Here is a 9,353-nt window from a genome sequence, read left to right on the forward strand (position 1 = left end):
TCTGTTTAAGAACTAAAAGCCTTTTCTTTTCTGAGGAAGGCATGATGTTTCTCATACATTATTTCTTGTATTGTTCTCCATTTAATAAAAGTACTTGTGCTTATATTTAAAATAGATTTAAAACATGTCAACTTAGAAGTAAATTAATTTGAACCAACTGTAGAAAATATTTGAGGTTTAGATTATTTAATTCTGGAAAAATTAGTTAAATTTTTTAAAACAATTTAAATAATGTAGAAAAACCTTAGCCTGTCAGATTATCAGGCTTTCCAACTACATATGCATGTACAACATTGTTTTTACAGAGGGAGGGATAAAGGTTGTAACAATACAAGCTTGGGATAATTGCATCCTCTCTGTTTGACAAAGCTGTGAGTTTTGTATATCACCCCAAGTTACTGACATATTCCTGATGTGGAGCTTAGTGAAGGAACCCTGCAGGAGTGAGTAAGAACATCCATGGAAAAATTATATATTTTCACACCTTCAGAGCTTTGGTTGATTGCATAATTGTTTTGGATGAACTCAAATGCATATCTTTATCCTGAAGAAAATCCAAACTTTATGTATAAATGTATATTTTATATATATTGGTATTATATAGCTTCTGTTTTGTATTATATTTTATATTATAATTTTAACTGTTTATAATATTTATTTACTTGATTTATAGCTTCCCCTCAAAAAAGAAAGGTGACTTAAGACAGATATTTTCATCAAGACTCTCTATTAGTTTGTTGTTGTTTACCTTTAAAAACTTTCAGCTGGCTTAATTTTTAATAAAAATGCTTTAAAACAAATTTAGGCATCACCCTTACTACCAAATTACAATCAATAGTCAGTACTTATATACAAGTTGCAAGCACATGAAAATCCAGTATTGTAAATGTGCCCTACAAAGTTTATTGAAGTGAAAAACTACAGATAGTGCCTAATAGTGCTGGAGGATGAAGTCTACATATATTAATCCGGTAAATGTGCAGCTTTTGCAAAACTGTGCAGCTATTCTTTTAAACATCTATGTTGTATATTCCATAACATAAGGGGCACTACTTAGAAAATTACAGACTCTTTCTTTTAGAATGCATGGGTTTGATTCATGTGGAGTACATCCGTGCTCTGGCAAAGCTGTGTTTCAGCACAGTGAATGCTAAGGTGTCAGTTGGATCAGGAGTCAGCAGTTCCTGAAGTGGTTGAATTCATTGGTGCCTAAGAGGGAAACTGAAAAAGAGGACAAACTTAACATCTCGTGCTCTAGATATTTTGGGTATTCAGCCTGCAATTCTAATACTGATAGGTTTTTAATTTTAACATATGTAGGTCACCTTTAATGGAAGAAACTGACAAGACCCCTAACTGAAGCAGTGCAAATGTCACTGTTATAATACAAATACAAACTCTTGTTAAAGAGAATATAAATAGATCTCAGGTAATTGATTTTTTTTTATTTTTTTTTTTTTTATGTCTGCTCTTGCCTATTTCGAGTTCTGTTTTAATGCTTATGGACTTTAAACTTGGAAGATCTTTATTTTCTCTCTGTTTTTTGTATAATAATAGACATGGCTTTATGGCATCCATATTAAAAATGGGTAATTTTCCTTATGGTCCCTGTCTTCCTGCTGGGTTGATAATGTTTTGATGTATTTTTCTTTTGCTCTGATGAGAGGTCTGCTGCTGCTGCTCTGACATATTCATTTGGATGAATAATTATAACTTGCACAATGTCAAGCTGAAGATGGTAGGGTTTTGTGCGTCATGACAAGCCTAGTAGCCAGTGCAGGTGTCTCACAGCATGATCAGCAACAGCCAGTGTATTCTGGCTCAGAGGAGACATTTTAGAGTAGTAAGAAATCAGCACCAAGGGCAATGCTGCTGCTGCTACTGTTATAAGTGCCAAATAAATGCAAAGTGCTTCTCAATGACAAGTGCAAGAACATCTACTTATTTCAGTTATATTCTTTTTCTAATTAACCAGATAAATTTGCTGTCTATACATTTTAGCATGCACTCTAGGCATAGTTGTGCAGTTATTATATATCTATATTCTTTAGCCCACACAATAGATTACTAGTCTTATATTGACCACTACCCACCTGGATTATCACATGAAGGTCATGAATGTGGAAATTAATGACTAATGAGGTCATACAGCTAACAATAAAAGTGCATTACAAGATTTGGTATATAAGTATGGGTAGAATTTTTCTATAGTTACTTTGAAGAAAAAATATATATAGTGAAAGAACATTTATCATAATTGTGATATTTCTAGCCTAGGCACTATACAAAACTCAGCTTCCTACATCTCTCTAAGGCAGAGGACAAAGAATATAGGGAAAAAAATTGCCATACTGAGTCAAACCAAAGGTCCATAAGAACCAGTATCTGGTGTCACTGTGGCAAATAGCAGATGCTTTAGACAAATATTACAAACTGGACATGTATAGAGTGATCACCCCATCATAACCTCTTGGTCACCAGCAGATGGTTACATCCCTAACTTGTGTTTAATACCCATTGATGGACCTATCCTCCAAGAATATTTAAATCCTTTGTGGGGCCATTTGAGAGGGTTAACTGGGGAAAAAAACTAAACAAACACTTCCTAAATCTTTATATGCCCTCTGACAGGTTGATTAGTGGTGATGGTGATGCAGAGGAGGGAAACTGTTCAACTTCAATAAATGACAAATGGTAGCAACAGGCCATGTAAATCCAAACGACAGTAAATTCAGATGTCAGGTCATCAAATCCTTCCCACTGCCAATACAGAATTGTTGACAGTGGCCGGTTACAGACATTACACATAAACCAGTATAAGAGAAACCAGCCTCTGCTTGTAGCATAACAGAAGTTTGGGGCATGTAGACTAGTTTAAAAATGATGGAACCCAGTCTAAGATAGATGGATTGATGCTGTATCAGACTTAACTGGTTTAGGGTAGACCAGTCTATCAAACTTCTGTACCAGATCCCCTGTTGATCATCTTAGATTGCTTTCTGCCAGCATCCTAGTCTCCTGTATTGGTCACTATTGCCCCCCCCTGCTTGTAGGGACGCCTGCTAGAGCTCTGCCAGGCTTGGCTGGTCTGGCCAAGTATTCAGCTGGCCCCTCCCTGAGTCTGTCATGGAGCCGACCAGCAAAGCTCTTATTCCCAGTCCCACTTCTTGCCTGTTGAGAGCTATCCCAGCAGCAAGTGGCCAGCACAATTGCAGGAATTGTGCCAGGTGCCTACTGCTGCTGCCTTCAATTCACTGAAGCTCTGAGGGGCCCAAATCTTTCCTTCTGTACAGTGTCCCTTTCCTCATCACATGGTGTGGTGCTGCTGGATGCCTGCTGCTTGTGGGGGCTTCAAGAGGGCCTGATTCTTCTGTCTACATAGCAGCCATGCATGCCACCACTGATTGGCTGCTCCCCCCCCCTCCAGCCCCTTCCAGGAGAGCCCCAGAGTAGGTCACCATGGCATACTGGGCAGGCCGGCCAGCAGTGGCAGGGTGGGGTATGCCATGGTGACCTGCTCTGGGGGTCCCCAAAGGGGTTTTGGCTGCTGAGCATACTCCTCCATCTGGGGTGGTCTGCTGCTCAGCTGCATTCGACTGCCATCGGCAGTTTCCAGCATATTTCACTCTGACTGTGAAGAAGATTTTCCTAAAGTTGAGGCTGAATCAGTTTTCCAGGAGTTTGTGGCCATTACACCTAGTTTTCCCCTTGGATGCCCTGGTGAAGAGTTGCTCACCAAGCCCTTGATGTACTCCCTTAGTGTAGCAGTAAGCTGCTACCAGGTCTCCTCTCAGCCTTTTTTCCTGTAGGCTGAAGAGTCCCAGATCCCTCAGCCTTTCCTTATATGGCTTGCCATGTAAGACTCTATGTACGTGATTATTATGTCCCTAAGGACATACATACATTCTTGCTGTAAAAATAGTAAAATACTACGTGTGGGCTCTTTAGAAGCTCAGAAGGATGGAATGGATGTACCTTTTGAGAAGTGGGTAGAACCCTTCTTATCTGAGAATGGTGCCTGCTATATTTCACTTGGCAGATTGAGAAATGGTAAAAAAAAGTTTAGAGGAGTTTAGAATATTTGAATGCAGAAGAAACTACTGCTGTGTTAGAAAGATAATTTAGCTTGGCTCCTTACTTGTTTTAATACTTTTTAATTAAACGTAGATGTGAATAGGGTTTTGTATCATGGGCAAAACAGGCCTGGAACGCAAGCAGGAGTAGGGAAGTGGGGAGCGGGCCCAAATGGGACGGGGACCACGGGGCTCCTTCCCCATCCACCCCCCTCGGTCATTCTTGACAGGCATTTGGCTAGTACGATTGATATTATTCTTCTCTTTTCTTGTACTTCTTCATTCATGTACTTCAGATCATTAAACACAGCATGAGATAATTTTTTAACTAAGTTGCATCTGAATTTTTCTTTGAAAACAAGCACCCAATTGCATTTTTTTTTTTAGTCTTTGAACTCTGTCAGCGCTATTCTGATGCTTAGAAATGAAAGTTTCATTCCAGGTATGGTTACCAGAAATGTACAATAAAATGAGCCATCTTCTCCTTGTTCTATTATTTTGCTTCTGCAGCCTAATTTTTTAGTGGCATTTTATTGTATTTTCTCACTGAGAACAAAATTGTTATTTACCATCACCCCAAGACTTATTAAGTATTGCCAGACTTGAGAATTTCCCTGACTTTTTTTCTTTTACTGAAGTATAAAGATGTAGGTGTGTTAGTTTATTTTTCCCAAATAGCTTGCTAATATCTCTCTCTCTTGCTCTCAAATTTCCTCTTATTTTCTGCTTATGTTGCAAAGTTGTGTGTGGTTTTTTTTCCTCTGCTTTCTGCACTGCAGTACCTTACAATTGTGTATCAACTCTGAATTTCATTAAGTTGCTATTTAACCCCTATCTTCAAGTTAATTATACTTTGCGCAGGTACTGACGCCTATAGTTTAGGTGGTGTGACACTCTCCATTACAAATTCTTCTCTTGCAAATAAATTGAAAAAACCACAACAGGTCAGAATGTTTTTGACACTGTGGATTCCTGTTTGAAACCTGTGTGAGTTTATTCTGTCAGTCATGTTTGCACACCTAACAGTGCTAACATTGTGTGCCATCCTGTGACAAGGATCTCAAGAAAGCCCAGGGTATCTCAGAACCCTGGTTGAGAGTCTCTAGGTTAGGCTTTTGCTGCATTTATTCTTCCTGGACACTGGCAGTCTCAAGAACTCACAGTTAAGGAGGTTGTGGTTTCAGTTCCATCTCTGTTAAATTGAGCCATTGAATTAAGAGGGATGAAGAGTTGGATCTGAAGAACATGTAATAGACTGGTAAGGAGGGTGTGTTGGGAAGACTGAAAAAAGATAGCAAAGAATGGGGATAGGAATGGGAAGAAGACTGGATTAGGAAAGTGGGAGACTAGTGGCAGGGCCTAAGATACAAAAAAAAGGTATGGAGGAGGGGATGACTTGGACTTGGGACAGGAACTACTGATCTATGAAACTGACAGCTAGTGGGGATTGAGATGAAGACAGGCTGGAGAGCCTAGAGGCATAGGAACCTGAATTCGGAGGAGAGAGCAGGAAAAGGATCTGCAGTAAATCTACACATCTCTCAAAAACAAATTCAACCAAGGTTCCTGAATCCCTCATGCTTTTGAACAAATATTTGAAAATTAGCAGAAGGATTGCCCTGCTTTTGGGTATACAAGATGTACATTCCTGTTATTAAGAACTACTACATACCCACATCTGGCTAGTGTGGGTGACCTAATGACTATCTCTATTCCTACATGATCAGCACAGAGTTGTTAGTTTGGCCAAATATTTGCCACTGCCTAGGCCTCATAGTCATAACATAATGGGCAAAATGTACCCCTGGCACATGTACACTTACTGTGTGACTGTGTTAATTGCAACTGTAACAGTGCTACATGTTGAACCGGTATCCTGTGGAAGGAGTGGGATTACTTAACAACTTGCTATGTGCATCTACATGTGTAACTAATACAAAGCAATACATTGCATATATTAAACCAGTTTATTGCTACTAGGTGCTGCATTTACATGTGCACTTGGGACCGCAGCATGCTGAGTCAGGTTGCAGCGGAAGCCCCAGCTGGCAGTGGGCCTGGGGAGCCAGCCTGGAGCTCCTCTGACCTGACTCAACATCCTGTGAAGAGGCAGGGTGTGGAATGAGGGTGCATCAGTGCAGGGATAGCTGTCACTGGGTCAGCATCTACACATGTGTTGCTCTGCAATAAATAATGCCACTGCAGGATAGTACTTGTATTTACAAGTACTAACCTGTGGCAGTGTTTATTAGTTTAGTGTATCTTAATAGGGCCATATGTGTAATGCAGAGACTTTACTGTGGGGCTAATTAGGCAGCTCTGCAGTAAACATCTCATGTAGACATGCCCATTGTCCTGCAGTGCAAGACATTGACAGTGCTCTTGTCTCTCTTGGGCATTGTGCCTGGTACAAGAGGGCTGTGGTCAAAGTTTTTATTCATAGCTTTATCCTACTACTACAGTCACTGGTCTAGGATGGATGTCTAACATATGGCCACAGGTGACCTTACCATGGGTATTTCCTATTTTTTGCTAAGTATAAGGTTAGAAAACTACGAATATGTAGGTGACACAAGCTGTTAATCGTATTGGAGTGCCCTAAGTAATTATAAATAGCATGCAACGGTCTTTACATACCAGACATTCTCAATTACTTTTTTCAAATAAATTTGTTCAAGAAACATTAAAATCTGTAACTTTTTTGTATGCCTACAATGTATATTTTACCTGATTGGTACAAATATGGTTACAGAAGATGGAGTAACTCTTTTAATTTTCAGTATGAAAGGTATTTTCTTTATATTTTGGGTAACAGTGATATACAGGATTAAATGCCTTCTTTTCCATGCATCTTTGAGAGAATTTACAATCCCACCTTAATTCTGGCAAAAACTGCCAAGAAGCTAGTAACTTGTTTGCATTATCTGACCACGTGAGAAAGGTACCTTGCTTTGAGAGAGAGAAATAACAACAATAAATTTTAATCAATTTTAAAAGAGAACAGTCTATGTTAAAAGAGAACAATGGTGAACAGAGGCCAGTAGTAAACTGGTTAATGAAAAATAAAAGATGGAAAAATTCTTCATGGTTTGCATGACAAAGTATGTGATGGAGATATATATATAAGAGCCAGTTGGTAACATCAATGAAGCATGCAAATAAGATCAAATGAACAGAGCATTTAAAAAAAAGATTTAACTACCTTTTTAAGGAACATCATTGAAAAATTACAATTAGTATTAAAATTAATTGGATTTTAAAACTTATCTGTGGGTTATAATCCCTTGATGTTTCTTTTTTCTAGTGAAACCCTTTGAATTCCCAAAAGATAAAGATAAAAATGATTATTAGAGGATTTATCTGTATGTGATATAGAAAAATGTAAAAAATCAAAATGGAAAGCAACTGTTGCAAGTACCAGAAAATTATGCTATTAATTTAAGTGTCATCAGAGCACAAAAGATCACATTCCAGGACTGTGTGAAAATTATTAAAATACTGGAAATAATAGTACTTAAGATGAAGATATTATACTCTAAGATGTGGTTAAGTGACTGACACTATTATATCACTTCAGGTATTATAAAAGTAACAAAATGCTTTTAAAGATAATAAGCGTTACATTTTGAGATTGACAGTATTCACACTTTTCTGCTTAAGTGCTTTCCTACTTTAATATAATTTAATAACAGTAGGAAAAATCCAACATTTTATTTCAAAGCTATACCTTTTCTTTTTAAAATATTTTCTCGCATATTTAAAAAAAAATCAAGCTCTTAAGAAAAATGTTTAAGTATCCCCATTTTCCTTCCTTTTTGTCCTGTTGAGAAACAGAAGAAAATGGTAGCTAAGGGATAAACGAACCTTTCTTTAAATTCTTATCCATAAAAAGAAATTCCTGTTAAGCAGTAGTCACTTTTTATTTAATTGTCCTTTTTTTTTTTTATTTGACAACAATTTTTAGTAGTTGTCTGTCCAGAAAGTAATTTCAAGTTTTAAATGGCATAGCCCGATTACTAATTCTTGGCTTTAAAATGGTTCTTATTTCTCTTTTCAGCTACACTGAAGATTCTTTTCCCAGTCCATTTCCTCTTCCTTGTCACTTGACTTGTGTATTTCCATTGATTGTCACTAGGGTTATGCAGTTCATTACCTAATCTGTAAGCACTCTAAAACTATCTTTCTACTTCCAGTTATACATGTCCAACTGTCTCTGTGTTTGAGATGACAACTGGTTATATGAGAGAAGCAAGTGTTCAGAACTATTTTTCCCTTGATCACACGTCATTTCCTTCTTTCTCCAGTTTCTTTGAATACTTAGCTTTTCCCCTCCCGTTTCCAGGCCTGAAACTCATTTATTCAATACATAGCACTATTTACTGAAACTGCTTTGTACCTTGGACATCTTTGCTCCAAATTTCTTGTGCATCATTGATCTAAATGATTTCATTAACTTCATTGATTATCTTGTATAGTGGAAGATTCAAGCTTATTACCTTCACCTCAAAACCTTTCCATAGTACCACCCCAAGTACAACTCCCCCCTTCCTTACCTTTCATTACTTATGTTTTTCCTTTAAATGACAACTGCCTTATTTTCCCCAGTTTTCATCTTCATGCATGACATCTACACTTACGGAAGTTACCTTAGCTACCGAGTGTTCCCTTTCCTCTACAATGATACATAAGATCTTCGTTTCCCATAAATAGTTAAAACTTTTTCCTCTTCCTCAGTAAGCACTTTTCAGTCTGAATTACTTCCGTAAGTCTTGTCCTATAGAGATTATGTGGTCTTTGAGTCATAAATACTAAAATGCCATAATCTTAGTCCAACAATATTTGCCTGGTGTCCCTTTGGATCCCTTAATGTTTAAATGTTTCACAATTGAACCTTTCGTTCTTAGGTTTATTGTGCTTTGTTTTGGGGTAATTACAACATATTTTTTTACCATGGTTGCTGGTAAAACACTTAAGGTTAACTTCGTTTAAAACAAATGCAAGGCTGTCTTGGGTGTTGAAATTTCCTATTACCTCCTTCCCATCTTAGTGGGTCTGCCAAAGTAGAGACAGACAGAGATTAAGTAAGGTAGTTATCTAGTCTAGATTCTGTAACTTGGCAAGATAATACATACTTTTGTTTTAAATATTTCAGAAACATTTTTTTTATCTTGAGGTGTAATCAATTCTATTTTTAGTATGAAACAAAATACTTTAAGTGGGACAGCCAATCCTTTTAAACACCACATTAATTACATTTTATCTAAAGTCTCTTCCTCGCCC

General features: G+C 37.5%; 1 protein-coding gene across 2 annotated transcripts in view; it reads left to right on the top strand.

Annotated features, from left to right (window-relative positions):
- The window catches only part of FANCL (Fanconi anemia complementation group L), a 60,525-nt gene that overhangs the window by 32,774 nt on the left and 18,398 nt on the right, over nucleotides 1-9,353 (top strand). The window lies entirely within an intron of this gene.

The sequence above is a fragment of the Crocodylus porosus genome, unplaced genomic scaffold (assembly GCF_001723895.1).
Source record: "Crocodylus porosus isolate Cpor-Errol unplaced genomic scaffold, CroPor_comp1, whole genome shotgun sequence".
Taxonomy (NCBI): domain Eukaryota; kingdom Metazoa; phylum Chordata; order Crocodylia; family Crocodylidae; genus Crocodylus; species Crocodylus porosus.